Here is a 17062-nt window from a genome sequence, read left to right on the forward strand (position 1 = left end):
ACCCCCATTGCTCCCAGTTCTGCCTTCTGGGGCCAAATAGAACAAAGACTTGAACACAGTTCTCATGTTCCCCCAGAATCTGCTCTTCAGGCTCAACACCCCCAATTTCTTCAACCACTCCTCATATGAGTGGGACTCAAGGCCCTTTACCATCCATATTACTCCCCTCTGGTTGCTGTCTAACTTAGCAATGGTTAAGAGTTAATTAGTCAATTAACCCTTTTTAAGGTATGGTCCCACCGAGGCAGAGGGACTATCATGTCCTTATCCCAGGAAGCTCATTGTTCTTGTTGTTCAGTTCTGTCAGACTCTTTGACTCCTCATGACCCCATGTGGGGTTTTCTCGGCAAGGATATTGGAGTGATTTGCCATTTCCTCCTCCAGCTCATTTTACAGAAGAGGAAACTAAGGCAAACAGGGTGAAGTGACTTGCTCAGGGTCCCACAGCTAGGAAGTGTCTGAGGCAGGATTTGAACTCAGGTTGTCTTGATTCCCTGCCCAGTACTTTATCCACTAAGCCACCTCTGGGAAGCTAGACCTCCCTCAGTGCAGCCCAAGGTCACATGAGCTCTTCTTTGTCTGTCACAGACAAACTAGTTGATCATCTGAATTTGTGTTTGACTTTATATTTATCCATATTGAATGGCATCCCACTAGATTCAGCCCTGTGCTCTGGTTTGCCAAGATTTTTCCAGATCTTGACTGTCATCCAGTGGGGTCAGTGGTCCTTCCCAACATTGTATCATCTGCAAATTTCAGGATGCCTCTATCCAAGCTATTGATAAAATTATTAAACAGCACAGGGTCCAACAAAGATTCCTAGGGCACTCTACTAGAGACCTCCTTCCAAGGTGACATTGATCTATTAATAAATGACTACTCTTTGAACTAGACCATTCAGACAATTGTAAATCCATTTTTCAGTATTATTACCTAACTCAAATCTCCCCATCTTTTCTTTATTTGTAGGAAAAGACTCTTTATAAACTGCTTTGCTAAAATCTAGGTAAACTGTTCCTCATTATGCCCCTAATCCTTATAATCTTATTAACCCTCTCAAAAAAGTAAATAAAGTCAGTCTGTCCTTGCTAAATAAATCTATCTTTGGTGAAGCTGTGCTGACTGTTAAAATCCCCCCAGTTCACAAACTGTGCCCTGGACAAGCTATACTAGAATTTCCCCAGGATTGGAAGGCAAACTTACCAGCCTATAATTTGCATTCTTGCATTCTGGTCTCTTCCTTTTTTCTCAGCATTTGTACTTTTCCAATCTGACAGCACTTCTACTCTGCCCAATATTTCACAGAACCCTGCAAGTGGCCCAACCATCCTGCCTGCCAATTCTTTTTGGAGTCAAGGATGCCCTTCCTCTGGGTCAGGTGACTTCAGCTCATCAGAGATGGTCTTTAACCACATCCCCTGGGGCAAATGGCTCTGGAGTCCTGGGAGTTCTGCAGCAGATGTGCCTAGCCACTGAGCCCAGCCAGCCTCCTCATTCCCCCACCACCAGGACCTAGATTCTGCACCTGGAAGGGGCAACCCCGAGAAGTGATTTTCACCTTAGTGTGCCCAGAATCAGACCTCCAGGTCACTTCCTGGATATTTCCAAACCATGCCATTGCCTGCATAACTCCTCTTCCCTCTTTATGCTTTGCTTTAGGTCAATTAGAATATAAGCTTCTTGAGGGCAGACACTGTCTTGCTTGGTTATTTTTGTATCTACAGCATTATTCCAGTAGCACCCCCTTAGAAGCCCATGAAGAGCCAGTTGTCTTGTGTGTGAGTTTGTTACATATCTTTCTATTTTTTAATATCAGTGTTAACACAGATGCTCCCATGAAATGGAGTAGAGCACTCCCCCCCCCCCCACTCCTTTACATAAATACAGAAAGTTTTTCAGGGAGAGGAAACTAACCCAATCACAAAAGGTTTCTCCTATGAGATGCTAGTGGAGCTGAGTCTGGAAGACTAGGACTCTAAGAGGATGAGATGAGAGGGGAACAGATTGTGCGTAGAAGTGGGAGACTTAATGTCATAAATGGGCATGTTTGTAGGCATGTTTGGCTGGAACATAAAGTGTGTGAAGAGAAGGAATGTGAAATGCCTGAGAAGACAGACCAGAGTCATAATGTGAAGGGTTTTACCTGTCAAACAGAGATGTTATTTTATCCCAGCAGTCACAAGGAGCCATTGAGGTTGTTTTAAGCAAAGGAGTGACTTGGTCACACCTGTATTTTAATAATATCAATTTATCACCTTTATTTTTTGTCTTTGAATTTTAAAAAAGCGATTTCATAGAATCTCAAAATTGGAAGGAACCAAGGTTGGACTGTTCAGTTCAGCCCCTTCCCTAATGCAGGAAACCCCCTTTACAGTATGCCTGATCATCATCCTGCCATTGCTTGAATACTTTCAGTGACAAAGAGTTCACTACCTTGCAAGGCAGCACCCATTCTTCCTCAAAACCACTTCAATTGTTAGGAAGCTTTTCCTTACATTGATTATTGAATTGAATTGAACTGAATTCAGCCATTCCTAATAATGTTTTTCAGAACCCACATAGTCAGTCTCTAGTCTGTCAATGTCTATCTTAAAGTTGACTATCAGAATTGAACAGAATACTTCCACATATAATTTAACAATATCAGGAGCAGCAAGACTATCTCCTCCCTTTATCTGGATACTATATTTCTCTCATTAAAAACTAACATTGCACTGGTAAGTTTTTTAACAGTCATGTCGTGATTGAGAAGCAGGGTGATGTAATAAATCAAGACAGAAAGATCTGGGTTCAAATTCCATCTCAGATGATTACTACTTGCATGACTTTGAGTGCTTGAACTCTCTGGGCCTCAGTTTCCTCCTCCGTGAAATGAGGTGGTTGGATTCAACCTCTAAGTTCACTTCTAGATCTAACTTTAGGATCCTATGATCTTCTACCAGTAAACTTATATGGAGCTCACTGAAGCCCCATATTGAGCTTGTGGTGACTAAAACCTTCTTAATAATGAGTGTTATAAACAAGTAGATTGGGTTGCCTTGGGAGGTAGCAGGTTCCCCTTCAGTAGGCTTCAAACCAACAATGGATGACCACTTGTCTGATATCTTGTAAACTCTTGTTCAGTTGATTTTTTGAGCCTAAATGCAAAACTTTACATTTAACTCTACTAAATTATGTTGTGGGCAGCTAGGTAGTGCCTCAGTGCCATGCCTGAAGTCAGAAAGATTCCTCTTCCTGAGTTCAGATGCAGCTTCAGACACTTATTAGCTGTGTGACCCTGGTCAAGTCACTTAACCCTGTTTGCCTCAGTTTCGTCATCTGTAAAATAAGCTGAAGAAGGAAACGGCAAACCACTTCTGTATCTTTGCCAAGAAAACCCCAAATGGGGTCATGAAAAGTCAGACATGACTGCAATGACTGAACAACAACAAATTATATTGTAGTTTAGATGCATCATTCTACATTGTTGGCATATGTTTGGATGCTGCTTTTGTTAGCCAATGGCACCCACAAATCTGATGCCCAGCAGACCTGTGATTTCATTGGCATAGGGAACTCCTGACAAGGAAACCCCCTCTACTCACTAAACTGTTTAAATTAAAATGTTATATACTTAATCTGCTCCATAATAAAAATAAACACATCTACCACTAGCAACTAACAAATAACTCCAATGCTTATGATAGTACAAAAATGTTTTATAGAGTGGTACATTTGTGCAATCTCTACACAGTCACCCCACTGAACAGTGGCTCTCATTAGCTATGTGACCTTATTTTTTACCTAGCCTTAATCACTGAATGGGCGTTGCCTCAGACAAACTGAGACATGGGGAAGACCTTAGCTTAAAAAGGCCAAGGTCTCCCACTGCATCCTGGGCCATCTCCAGTTGTCCTGATCTATATCTGGCCACTGGACCCAGATGGCTCCGGAGGAGAGAGTGATGCTGGTGACTTTTCACAACCCTCCCTCACTTAAATCCAGTTCACTTACAAGTCATGGTATCACCTTCCTGATGTCATGGTCCTTTTCAAGAACGAAGGACAAACCACAAGAGTTACGTGATCATGGAAAACCACTAAAGCTCTCCGTTTCAGTTTTCTCATCTGTAAAATGGGAATCATAATACCTATAGTAACTACCTCACAGGGTAGTTATAAGGATCAAATGAGATAGTGAATGTAACTAATTTTGCAAACCTTAACATGCATCCATTATTATTATTAGCCCCAGTTCTACTTTTTTACTTTTTATTATTTCATATAGACCTTTTTCATATTTCCATTGCGGCTTCATATTTGTCATTTTTGATGGTAGTATAACTGTCCACTGAAGCATTAACTCATTGCTAGCTGCCTTTCAAATGTCATTCTTTGATCATGGGACTCAGAGACTGTTAGCAGCTTTCCCTGTGACATACACATGCATATGTACATGCATGTGCATGTGTATAGTTACATACATACACACACATACATACATACATACAGTGTACATAGAGGAGACACAATTCTGAGGGCATCAAGGGATCAAATCTCAAGATATGTGGGGGAGGGGGGAGTGACCAAAGATATGGAAAAGAATCTTAGACCTTAGTAACCAAGCTGCATGATGCCCCTAGGTGGCATGGTGGACAGAGCTCTAGGCTCAGAGTCAGGAAGACCTGAGTTCAAATCCAGCCTCAGACAGTTACTAGCCATGTGACCCTGTGCAAGTCACTTAATTTCTGTCTACCTCAGTTTCCTCCACTGTGTGACCCTGAGCTTATCACTTAACACCTATTTGCCTCAGTTTCTCTATCTGTAAAATAAGGACAATAATAATAGCGCCTACCGCCCAGGGTTGTGGTGAGAATCAAATGAGATAATAATTGTAAAGCATTTAGCAAAATGTGTGGCACGTAATAAGTACTTTATAAATGCTAGGTATTATCATTATTATTATTACTTCCCAAAAAGGCAATGGAGAGAACATTAGTAACTGATGTTACCGACCCATACGCCTACTTGTTCATCAACAGACTAGGGAGTAGACCTGGGATTTCATAGATTTGGGGATCCCTCCAGTGAAGAAACTCCCTCTGCTGTTGTAGGTAAACAGTTTTTCTGCAAATTCAAGCCTTAGAAAGTGGTCTAGAGCATTGAGAGGTTAAATGACTTGCCCAGGGTCACACAGCCAGGATGGGTCTGAGTCAAGATCTGAAATCGGGCCTTCCTGCCTTTGAGATGGGCACTGTATCCACTACATCATGCTGCTTCTCATTTCCCCACAAATACACAACTTTATTAGAATAATCTGCACACAACAAGGACCTCTGAGATCAAGGATCTAATACAGATGAGAAGAGGCAGGCTTTTTAAAATGATATTTCACAGTAGAGTGCATCTTTTTGACTTAGTTACTCCAATCAAGAAAATGACCCATGACAATTCCAAAGGACCTGTGATGCAAAATGCTGTCCACCTTCAGAGAGAGATCCAATAGAGTCTGAATGCAGACTGAAGCATATTTTTTTAATTTTCTCTATTTCTCTTGGTTTTACGTGTGTGTATATGTATGTGTGCTTTCTTTTGCAACATGACTAACATGGAAATATGTTTTGCATGACTTCACATGTTCAGTTATCCCCTCCTCATCGTGACTTTCTCCATTGCTGTTTCGATATATCATGGGTTGGCATGAGAAATTAAATGCGAATTTGGGGGGAGTTTTACAGAAGGCGCAGACAGCACAGAGCTTATGACCAAAAACGTAACCCAAATGTTACAGTAAGGTACTGTAAACACCCCACAAAAGAAACAGAAAAAATTCAGACTTCTTCTCTGGTATGAAGGGAGGGCCAAAAAATTTTATGTAGATTTTCCAGATTGCGTATAATCTTCGCAATCTGTACAATGAATATAATATTGTTTACTTTCTCAAGGAATAGGGGAGGAGGAGGGGGAGGAGGGAGAAAGAGAATTTGAACCTTAAAATTTTTAAAAAATGAATATTAAACATTTTTTAAAATGTAATTGGGAAATAACAAAATAAATAAATATACATATTTTTAAGTGCATTTTTCTTGTAACACAATTGACTGTAAGATGTAGAGAATAGAAAATCATATTGCACATATTTTTACTGACTATAAAAAAATTTTTGATTTGGTAAAACAAAATGCCAACCTTCAAGACTCTCCTCCAATGAAATGTCTCACCTGCATATGTAACAAAATGATCCAAGGCTCCTTGAAAGATCTACAAGGGAGAACTCTCTCATCATTAATATCAGGAGATGCATAAGGCAGCGAGGCTTATACACACAATAGGTAATTGGCAATGTCCCATAGGAGATCCAGCACAGAGCCCACAGTCCAATTTGCAGGAGGAGTCTCTAGGAATGACAGCATTCTCTAGATGTTCCCATTTGCAGGTGACATTGGGCTGAGTACAACAAGTCCCAGGACACTGCAAAGGACCTTAAATGAGATCCATAATCATTCAAAAGAATTTGTTCTAAATAAAGAAAAAAAGGAAAAAAGAAGTACCTTTCCCTAAAACAAAGGCCCATTTTAAATGAAAATATTCTTCCAGTGTGGGTAATATGGCCGCAAGGCATGGAACACTATGTAGTCTGAAGAAATGGGAGGAAACATGATGATGGTACAATGGAAAGACCATTGGCCCCGTAGTAAGAGAACCTGGGTTCAAATGCCACTTCTTTTTTTTTTTTTTTAAGGCAATTGGGGTTAAGTGACTTGCCCAGGGTCACACGGCTAATAAGTGTCAAGTGTTTGGTCTGAGACTGGATTTGAACTCAGGTCCTCCTGACTTCAGGGCCGGTGCTCTATCCACTACACCACCTAGCTGCCTCAAAATGCCACTTCTGATGCTTACTATTTGTGTGACCTTGGACAAACTGCTTCCCTTCCCTGGGCCTCAGTTTCCCCCTCTGTCAAATGGAGGGGATTCGAATAGGTGGCCTTTAACACCCCTTACAATTCTAAATCTATGGTCTCATGGTCCTAATTACAACTGAAAATCACCCAAGGGGCAGCTAGGTGGTGCAGTGGATAGAGCACCAGCCCTGGAGTCAGGAGGACCTGAGTTCAAATTTGACCTCAGACACATAACACTCACTAGCTGTGTGACTCTGGGAAAGTCACTTAACTCCAATTGCCCTCACCACAAAAAAAAAAAAAAAAATCACCCAAAAGGAAATGGTGGGTTTCCAAAAATTTCCAACATGGAATTTCAAAGGAGAAACAGAATAAAAAATGTCAACTTAGAAAGCACAAATAAAAAAAAGAAAAGATGCACTAGTCATGTGACAACAGTAAAAGAGACCTGTTGGACAGCCCCTGCATTCCACTGGTATCATCTCAACATCAAGAAATAATGAGGCAGGCTCCCAGCCTTGGGACAGACCCCCTGTGAAGAGCCTATAGAAGAATCTGGGCATAAGTATCATCACAGGATGGGTGGCCAGGGACAATGCGTCATCAAAGGAAATCCTCACATTGATGAGACCACTGATCCAGTGGAGAGTTGAGTTTTTGAATATGAGTATGCATACAGATTACAGTTACGTGGAGCAGTGCATAGAGTGTTGGGCCTGGAATCCAGAAGACTTAAGTTCAAATCCAGCCCTAGACACTTACTAGCTATGTGACCCTGGGCAAGTCATTTTACCTCTGTCTGCCTCGGTTTCCCTAACTATAATATAGGGATAATAATAGCACCTCCCTTCCAGGGTGTTGTGAGGGCCAAATGAGACAAGATCTGTGAAGCACTGAACACAGTGCCTGGCACATAGTAATCACTATATACATGCTAGTTAATATTATTATTATTAGATGCCTCTGCCTCATGCTAGCTGGGCGACCCTGGGCAAGTCTCTTGAGCTCTCTCTGCCCCCAGAATTCTCTAAGACTCTGCATGAGGCTTATTCTCTGATTCACTAAGACTCCCATCTGCAGAGAAAATGCCTATTTTCCTTGGTAGAGGGAGTTCCTCATAGCAATGAAATCACCAGTCTGATCCCCACCTCCCCCCAAAAATATACATATATATGTGTGTGAATATATAGTTATAAATAAATATGTATATTCATACAAAGTCTTAGTGATATTTAAAGCTTTGGGGACCCTCCGATATAAATGGCAGAGAAACTGATCTATATTGGTAGAAGTTTTCTTTTTCTTTCTTTCTTTCTTTTTTTTTTTTTCCTTAGGTAATTGGGGTTAAGTGACTTGCCCAGGGTCACACAGCTAGTAAGTGTCAAGTGTTTGGTCTGAGGGCAGATTTGAACTCAGGTCCTCCTGACTTCAGGGCCAGTGCTCCAACCACTGCGCCACCTAGCGGCCCGTCGGTAGAAGTTTTCTTACCAGAAGTTCCCTCAACCAATGAAATCTCAGGCCTCCCGGCCATTTGATCCTGAGCAGGGGTTGGGATGGAAGAGAAGTCTGGGAGCCAGATACTAAACTCCTTGAGAAAGGATAACATGAGATGATTGTTACCAAGATCTGGATAGGGTCATTGGTGTGGACTTTGAATGAGAAGATGGTGATGGCAGAAGGGGGAGAGTCTGGAAATGGAAGTGGGAAGCAGTGTGGGTGCGGGTGGCAAAGGAAGATCATCGAGGCATAGAGAGGCTGGCCAGGGATGCAGTGCTTCTAGGGCAGGAACCATATCTATGACTCAGTGAATTGTTGTCAGAATGGTGTAGCTGGCTTCTCTGAAAAATGAGGGGGAAGGAATCAGTCCTGATCCTATGGCCTGAAGAGAAGGGGGGCAAGAGTAATCCTTCACCGACTAACTGGTCAGGGGCCACTTGTCCTCTCTTTTCAATGAGCCACAGCCATCCAGGGCTCCTTGCCAGCCTCACTGGCTATGCTATGTGGACTGGGCCATTCACTTCTGATCATGTTTAGCCAAGTAAACCACATGAACATTCTGTCCTGTTCTAGCTCTCCTTTGGGCTCTCTGGGAGATATCTCCCTCTGAGGATATGGATCACTTGGAGAGATGAGATGCCACTTCATGGTAGGGAGTGGGCAGTATGCCTGCAGGTGCCTCCCAACTCCAAGGTCTATAGCTCAGTATAAATGTTATGTGTCCTTCGGTAGAGAAATAAAAGTAATACACACACACGTAATACACACACACACACACACACACACACACACAGAGCTGTCCTTACGTTACTTTCATTCACATATGGAGTGTTCCTGCTCCTCCGTTAAATGACATTGAATGAAGGTAAGATGTGGCTGTCTTTGGCCCAGTGATGTAACGATTTTGTAATTGCCACCAGGGGAGGCCACATTTTCCATAGGTCAATGCCATCCCATACCCATACCCACACAAAGCACTGTGGGGGAGAACACACGTACTGTACCAACATTAATGCCTTTATATGTTAGGGCATCTAACTTAGGAAGAAGGGGAGAGGCTATCTCTGGACCCCTGCTTCTCACTCTCCACTTTGGACTTTCCAGAGTTTTAACTGGTGAGGTGGCAAGGAGCTACCTCTTCTCTTCCTATCTCAATGGACACCTTGTTGTCTTTGGCCATTACAGTTAGTTGAGGCAACAAAGACAGAGCTGGCCAGGCTTCTGTTTTTCCTACCGTTTATCATATGTGAAAGTAGCCCCTTTGCATGACCTTGCAGGTGATAGTGATCACATAACTTGAAAGCATAAAAAAAGGCCCCTTCAGGAATACATGAGTCAAGCAAAAACATTTTAATCTATGTGTGTACACACAAATGTGCTATGTAATATAGAAGCATAAGCATACAGAGGCATGTTCTTGTGTTACATTATACACATGTGTTCAAAATTCATGACTAATTTAGTAGGCACTCATTTGGGCTATAATTTGTCATTACTGTGACATGTGATCTGTTAGGAGGCACAGGAGCATAGTGACTGGATCAGGAGTTAGGAAGACCAGGATTAGCTGTGTGACCCTGGGCAAGTCATTTAACCCCGATTGCCTCACCAAAAAAAAAAGAAAGAGAGACCAGGATTCACATCCTACCTCTGCCACTTAGGATTGGTGTGACCCTGGTGCGACCCTTTGCCTCCCTGGACCTCAGTTTCCTCATCTGTAAAAATGAGGGGAGGTTGGACCAGATGGTCTCTGAGGTCCCTTTCAGCCCTAAATATGTAATCCTATAATCCTATGATCCCACATGACACAGTGGGTAGAGCTCTGGGCCTGGAGTCAGGATGGCCTGAGTCCAAATTCTGCCTTAGTCATTTAATAGCTGTTGACCCTGACCCCTTAACCTCTGCCTGCCTCAGTTTCCTCATCTGTAAAACGAGGATAAGAATAGCACCTACCTTGCAGGGTTGTTGGGAGGATCAAATAAAAAAAATGTATGTGAGTGTACACATGTGTGCATGTACATGTGTGTATGTGAGTGTGTGTATACAGAGCTTTGGAAACCTTCAAGCACCATCTAAATGCTAGCTATCATTATCCTATGACTCTAAAGGAGTATCATAGCTGCCTTCTAGAATTCAAAGGTCTAGCATATGGACTAGACTCATTCTGCTTGGTTCTAGAGGGCAGAACCAGGAACAAGGGGCAGATATTCCTAGGAAGCACTGGAGCATGGTGAAGAGAGGACTGGCTGTTGAGTCAGGAAGATCTAGGTTCAGATCTCACCTCGAACATCTATGACTTTCAGCAATCATTTAACTTCTTTGAATCTTCAAGCGAAGAGGGGTGAGTCTATGGGGAAAGATAATGAGTTCACTTGGAAATGTCTACAGGACATCCAGCTAGAGACTTCCAAAAGGCAGGTGGAGATAATTGGGCTGGAGGTCAGGAGAGAGGTTAGGGCTGGATAAATAAATCTGAGAATCATCTACATAGAGATAATAATTGAATCTATGGGATCTGATGAGATCAGCAGGTAAAACAGTGTAGAGGAAGGCTCGTAGAGGGCCTAGGACAGAGCTTTGGGAAACATTCATGATTACTGGGAGTGACTTGGCTGAAGAACCAGCAGAGACTGGGAAGAAGCACTCAGGGAGAAGGACCAGAAGAAGACAGTGTCGTCAAAGTCCAGAAAGGCCAGAATAGTTCGGAAAAGAGGGTGCTCTACTGTGATCAAGGCTACAGAGATGGCAGCAAGGATAAGGATTGAGAAAAGGTCATTAGATTTAACAGTTAAGAGATCACTAGTCTCTTTGGATACAGTAATATTGTTTGAAGAGTAACTGTGAATGACTAAGCAATTCTGAGTTATGTGAATTTTTTTTGTGGGGTGAGGCAATTGGGGTTAAGTGACTTGCCCAGGGTCACACAGCTAGGAAGTATCAAGGGTCTGAGTCTGGATTTGAACTCAGATCCTCCTGACTCCAGGGCTGGTGCCCTATTCCCTGTACCACCTAGCTGCCCTGAGTTATGTGAATATTCAAATCAACTATGCAGGACTTATGAAGGGAGATGCTATCCACTCCCAGAGAAAGAACTGATATATGGAAGTATGTATTGTATGGTTCCACATATATATCTATCTCAAATGGGGGCCTTCTCTAATGCAGGGTTGTGAGGAAGGAAGACAGCTCAGAACTTTAAATGTCACCAAAAAAAAAAAGTAAGAGAAAAGTACTCTTTAAAAACAAGACAGAGAAAGGGGCAGGGGTGGAGAGAGAGAGAGAACTAGTAACTTTGTAGAAAGCATATTTCTTCTGTGCCCAAAGGGTTATAAAGACATAGCCTTTGACCCAGCAATAGCACTTCTAGGGCTATATGCCCGAGAGGTTATACAAATGGGAAAAGGACCCTCATGTACAAAAATATTTATAGCAGAGCAGCTCTTTTTGTGGTGGCAAAGAATTAGAAATTGAGGGGATGCCCATCAATTGGGGAATGGCTGAACAAGTTGTGGTATATGTATGTAATGGAATACCATTGTGCTATAAGAAATGATGAGCAGGCAGACTTCAGAAAAACCTGGAAAGACTTATATGAAGTGATGCTGAGTGAAGTGAGCAGATCCAGGAGAATGTTGTACACAGTAACAGCCACATTGTGCAATGACTGTCTTTGATAGACTTAGCTCTTCTCAGCAATGCAAAGATCTAAGACAACTCCAAAAGATTCACAATAGAAAATGCTATCCACATCCAGAAAAAGAACTTAGGAGTCTGAATGCAGATGGAAGCATACTATTTGCTCTCCTTTTCTTTTGTTGTTTTCTTCTGTTTCTTCTTTCTCATGGTTCCTCCCATTAGTTCTAATTCTTCTTTACATCATGACTAATGTGAAAATATGCTTAATATGAATGTATAAGTAGAGCCTATACCAGATTGCACACTGTCTTGGGGAGGAGGGAGGAGAGGGAAAAATTTTTTTAAAAATTTAAAACTCAAAATCTTAAGGAAGTGAATGTTGAAAACTAAGAATAAATTATTTTTTTAAAAAAAGGAAAGCATTTTCTTTTTGAATGAAAGGTCAGGATCCATGGTCAAGAAGAAAGGGAAAAAGAAGTAGACAACCATTTCTAGGAGTTCAACTGAGAAGAGGAGGAAAGATAGAGGACAATAGCTAGCAGGGATGGTAGGGTCAAGTGAAGGTTTCTGAGAATGGGGGAGACATGGATATACATGGATATAGACAGGGAGAGATTGAGAATTAGGAAGAGAGTGATGGAGGGGGCAATTTGCTGAAGAGGAAAGGATGGCTCCCTTGTGTGTGTAGAGGCGTTAGTCTTGGCAAGGAAAAGGGCCACCTCTTCATGGGAGACAGGGATGAAGGAGGAGATGGTGGCAGAAAGCATCCAAGTGATGGGAGATAAGGAGGAGGAAGGAAGATGGTGCTCTCAGAAAGTGGCCTCCATTTTTTCAATGAAGTACGAAGCAAGGTCCTCAAGGTTGGAGGGTGGGGGAATGGGGAAGGGAGGGAGAATCATGAGAGGTCTGAGGAGTGATGAAAGATTTGGAAGAGCCACTGTGGTGAATGAAGGCATGAATTGATTAGGGAGTATAAGAAACATTGCCTTGCTGTAGTAAGGGCCCAGGTGGGATTATATAATATACATTTATAGAGGAACCGTAACATCAGCAGTTTTGTGACCATTTCCAGCTCTGTTCAGCAGCCTTTGAATAGGAGTGAAGTGGTAGATGGTCAGAGTAATCCAAGGTAGGGGTTTGGAAAGGGAAAGGACAAGGGACCACAGTATATAGGGCAGTGTTGTAGAGTTGAACTAGTTCACCAAGAGGTCAAGATAGGGAAAGAAAGAGAGTTTAGCCAGTGTCTGGGTGATGGCCTGGGAAAGAACTGAGGGGGTGAGGGATCTGAGGTCACAGAGAGGTTAAGGAAGCAGGGTTGGGGTTGTAAGGCAGGAGACGTGGGATGGTGGAAAGCGAGGATCAAACAAAAGAATTTCAGAGCTTATAAATATGGCAGCAGGACATTTGTGGTGATGACAAGATCAAGGCTTTGAGCATCTCTGTGGATCGCAGCAATAGGGTGAAGGAGGTCAGGGGAAATGAGGAAACTGAGGAACTGGAAACTTCAGGTACTTGAGAGAGTATCAGCATGAATGCTGAAGGCCTCTAGCTGTTAGCTGGTGCAGCGGAGAGAGCACTGGGCCTACAGTCAGGAAGATCTGAGTTCAAGTGCAACCTAGGACAATTACTAGCTGTGTGACCCTGCACAAGTCACTTAGCTTCTGTCTACCTCAGTTTCCTCATCTGGAAAATTATTATGGAGATTTACAGTTATATAATTTCATTACAATCCTTTTTTTTTTGCTTCTACTTTTTATTATAGAAATGCTAATTTTGTTTGGTATTAGTTAAGTTTAAATTTTTTAAAAATAATAAAATGTAAAAAAGAGTTGTCTCAGTCATTGACAAGTTAAGAGACTTGCCCCAGGTCTGGGTCAAAGGTGGAACTTGAACCAAGTCTTCCTGATTCCAAGGCCGACTTACTATAGATGTCACTTTTTTTTGGTGGGGAGGGGTGGTCCAGAACTTTGTGCGGAACTCCCAGTGGAGGATCTCCCACTACCGATGCCAATCGGCATCTACTCTGCAACTTCTAGCCTGAGAGAATTGTCTGGAGTAGTGAGAGGGTAAGTGACTTACCTAGAGTCACACTGCCAGGATGTGCCAGAGGCAGGATTTGAACCCAGGCCTTACTGGCTCTGGGGCTGGCTCTCCATCCACTCTACCAGACTGCCTTTTACAACTAAATACCCAGCTGGCATCATCTATATAGCATTTACACACTGTAAATGCATCACCCCCTTCTCAACAATGTTGGGAAATAGATACTACAGATGTTATTGTCCCCATGTGGCACCTAAGGAACTGAGGCTCACAGAAGCTGTGACTTGCCTAAGGTCATACAGCAAATAAGAATCAGCATTCAAACTCTTAATATCCAGACCTCATTTATCACTTCTACCACCCTACTCTAAGAGAAGTTCAGATAATCTCACCAACCAAAAGGGTTGGCTACCAGGGCATAGGTGGGATTCTATTTTGTAAATTAAAGATTGTCTTAAAGCATGGAGGGGCTATAGACTGTATCTGTGGAGGAAGTAAGCACATTGAGGAAATCTGGATCTGCTGAAACACATGAAGTTAAAAAAAATGAAACTCAGGAAATTAAGGGGATTTGATCCAGTTAGAAAAGGGGAACCATATCCACAGCTGGAAAATGAAAGCAGGAAGTGTGGCTGCCTTTATTAGCCAGAGAGGGGGATGCAGAAGGGTTTCCCAAAAGATGGAATGAACATCCTACTACTTTGATATGAATGAAATCTAGACAATGTGCAGGAGAGTCAGAAATCCTTCTGGGCTTTTTCCATCTGCAGAAGGATTCCATTTTCTTTGATCTGGTCCCATCTCCTCAAGGCTGAGCCATCCAGTGGGCCAGTATCTTTCTCATTTTTCTCCTCCTGAATCCTGCTATGTCTCACAGTATGTGTAATATTCCATATGCATAGTTCCCCACCTCTGCAAACAGGGGAGAAAGGTTCATTTCCTCAGTTCTTCCCCAGGGTCTAGCCTGGTTCTTATAATTTCACGGAATTTAATTTCCCATCTCCTTCATTTTGTAGAAGAGGAAACCAAAGCCCACTTAGGAGAAGGGACTTACCCAAGGTCACACAGGGCTTGAGCCCTGGCATTGGGACTCTGGAGGACTGGGTTCTAGTCTTGGCTTTGCATTACTTTACTGTGCAACTTTGGCTCATTGTATATGGGGAAGAGCAAGCAGGGGAGGTTGGCTGGCATTCTATCCATTCCGTCAGCAAACCTCCCAGGTGGTATCTAACCCTGTGCTTGGTGCCAGAAAAGGGACAAAGCGTGGGTAAGACATGGTTCCTGCCCTCGGGGAACTATCCATGGTCACAACAGGACAACCTGCTTAGTGCACTACATGTGGCAGCCGTCCAAGTGACAAGATTGATAGTATGTATTACCTGGGATAAGGTAGGAAGGTAATACTTAGAACCAGAGGGCATCTTAGATATCATCTAGCCTAACTGCCTTCATTTTGACCTTGATCAGATAACTCTAACTTTGTTCCTGGCAGGAGTGTATAAATTCACTCCCCCCTGGTCCCATCCACAACCCCTGCGTTGCCTTCTCTGTATTGTTGCCTCCTATTAGAATGTAAGGTCCTCAAGGACAGCAATTGACTTCAATTTTATATTTGTGTCCACAGGGCTTAGCACAGGCTTGGCACATTATACATGCTTACTGCATGTTTTGGGGGGGGGGGGGTTTTGTTCATTCATTCATTTTAAAATAAGTTATATTGATACCTTTATTTTCTGCAATCATTTCAAATAGTCTCCACCCACCCACCCTCACCATTGAATTCTCCCTCCTAAGAAAAACAGTTAAGCAAAACCAAAGGACACAGTGATTACCTCTGATGGTGCATGCAACATTCTGTACCCATAGCCTTCCACCCCTCTACCAAGAAGAGGAGATTGCCATTTGGCCATTTGTCCTCTGGGACCCAGATTGGTTATTATAATTACTCCAAATATGGTTTCCATTAGTGATCTTTCCATTTATATTATTATAGTGATTTTGTAGTGTTTTCCTGGTTCTTTTTGCTTTATTCTACATCTGTTCATGATACCTGTAGGAGGAATGGACCTACAACCTCTTGAGATAGCTCATTTCACTTTGGGATATGTATTTGGGACTTGTAGAAGTTTTCTTGTGTTTCTCTGCTATCCTGTAGGAATCTCAAAATTATCTCTATGTACACGATTCTCATATCCACATATCCATCCCTGACCTCTCCCCTAACTTCCAGTCCCAAATCACCAATTACCTTTTTTACACCTCGAATTGGATGCCCTATCGACATCTCAAACTCAGCATTGTCTTTCCCCACAAATCCTTTGCTCTTCTTAAATTCCCTATTACTGGTAAAGATACCACCATTCTCTTTGTCATCCAGGCTTGCTATTCTGGTGTCATCCTTGATTTCTCGCACTCAACCCCCATCTCCGATCTGTTACAAAGTCTTGCCATGTCTACCTTCCTAGCATACCTAACATCCTATGTACCCTTTTCTCCGCCCACACTGCCACCACCCTAGGTCAGGCCTTTATCATCTCATACCTGGATTATTCCAATAGCCTTCTGCTTTAAGTCTCTCCTACTTCAGTTTCTCTCCATCGAGCTATCAAAATGATCTTCTGATATGTTTTTGCATGACTGCACATGTATAACCTATATCAAATTGTTTGCCTTTTCAATAAGCGGGGAGGAGAGGGAGAGAAATTGTAATACAAATTTTTTTTAAAAAACAAATGTTAAAAATAGTTTTTACATGTAATTGGGGAAAAACAAAATATCAAATAAATAACAAATAAAATTAAATTTAAAAAACAAACAAGAAACAACAAAATGATCTTCCTAAAGCACAGATCTGGCCATATCACTGCCCTACTCAACAATAACTCCAGTGGCTTCCTTGCCTCCAGGATAAAATATCAATTCGTCTTTTTGGCATGTAAAGCCCTTCACAACTTGGCCCCTTCCTACCTTTCCAATGTTCTTATACTTGACTCTCCTCCACTCACT

Source organism: Vombatus ursinus, unplaced genomic scaffold, assembly GCF_900497805.2.
Source record: "Vombatus ursinus unplaced genomic scaffold, bare-nosed wombat genome assembly UNPS02014735.1, whole genome shotgun sequence".
Classification (NCBI taxonomy): domain Eukaryota; kingdom Metazoa; phylum Chordata; class Mammalia; order Diprotodontia; family Vombatidae; genus Vombatus; species Vombatus ursinus.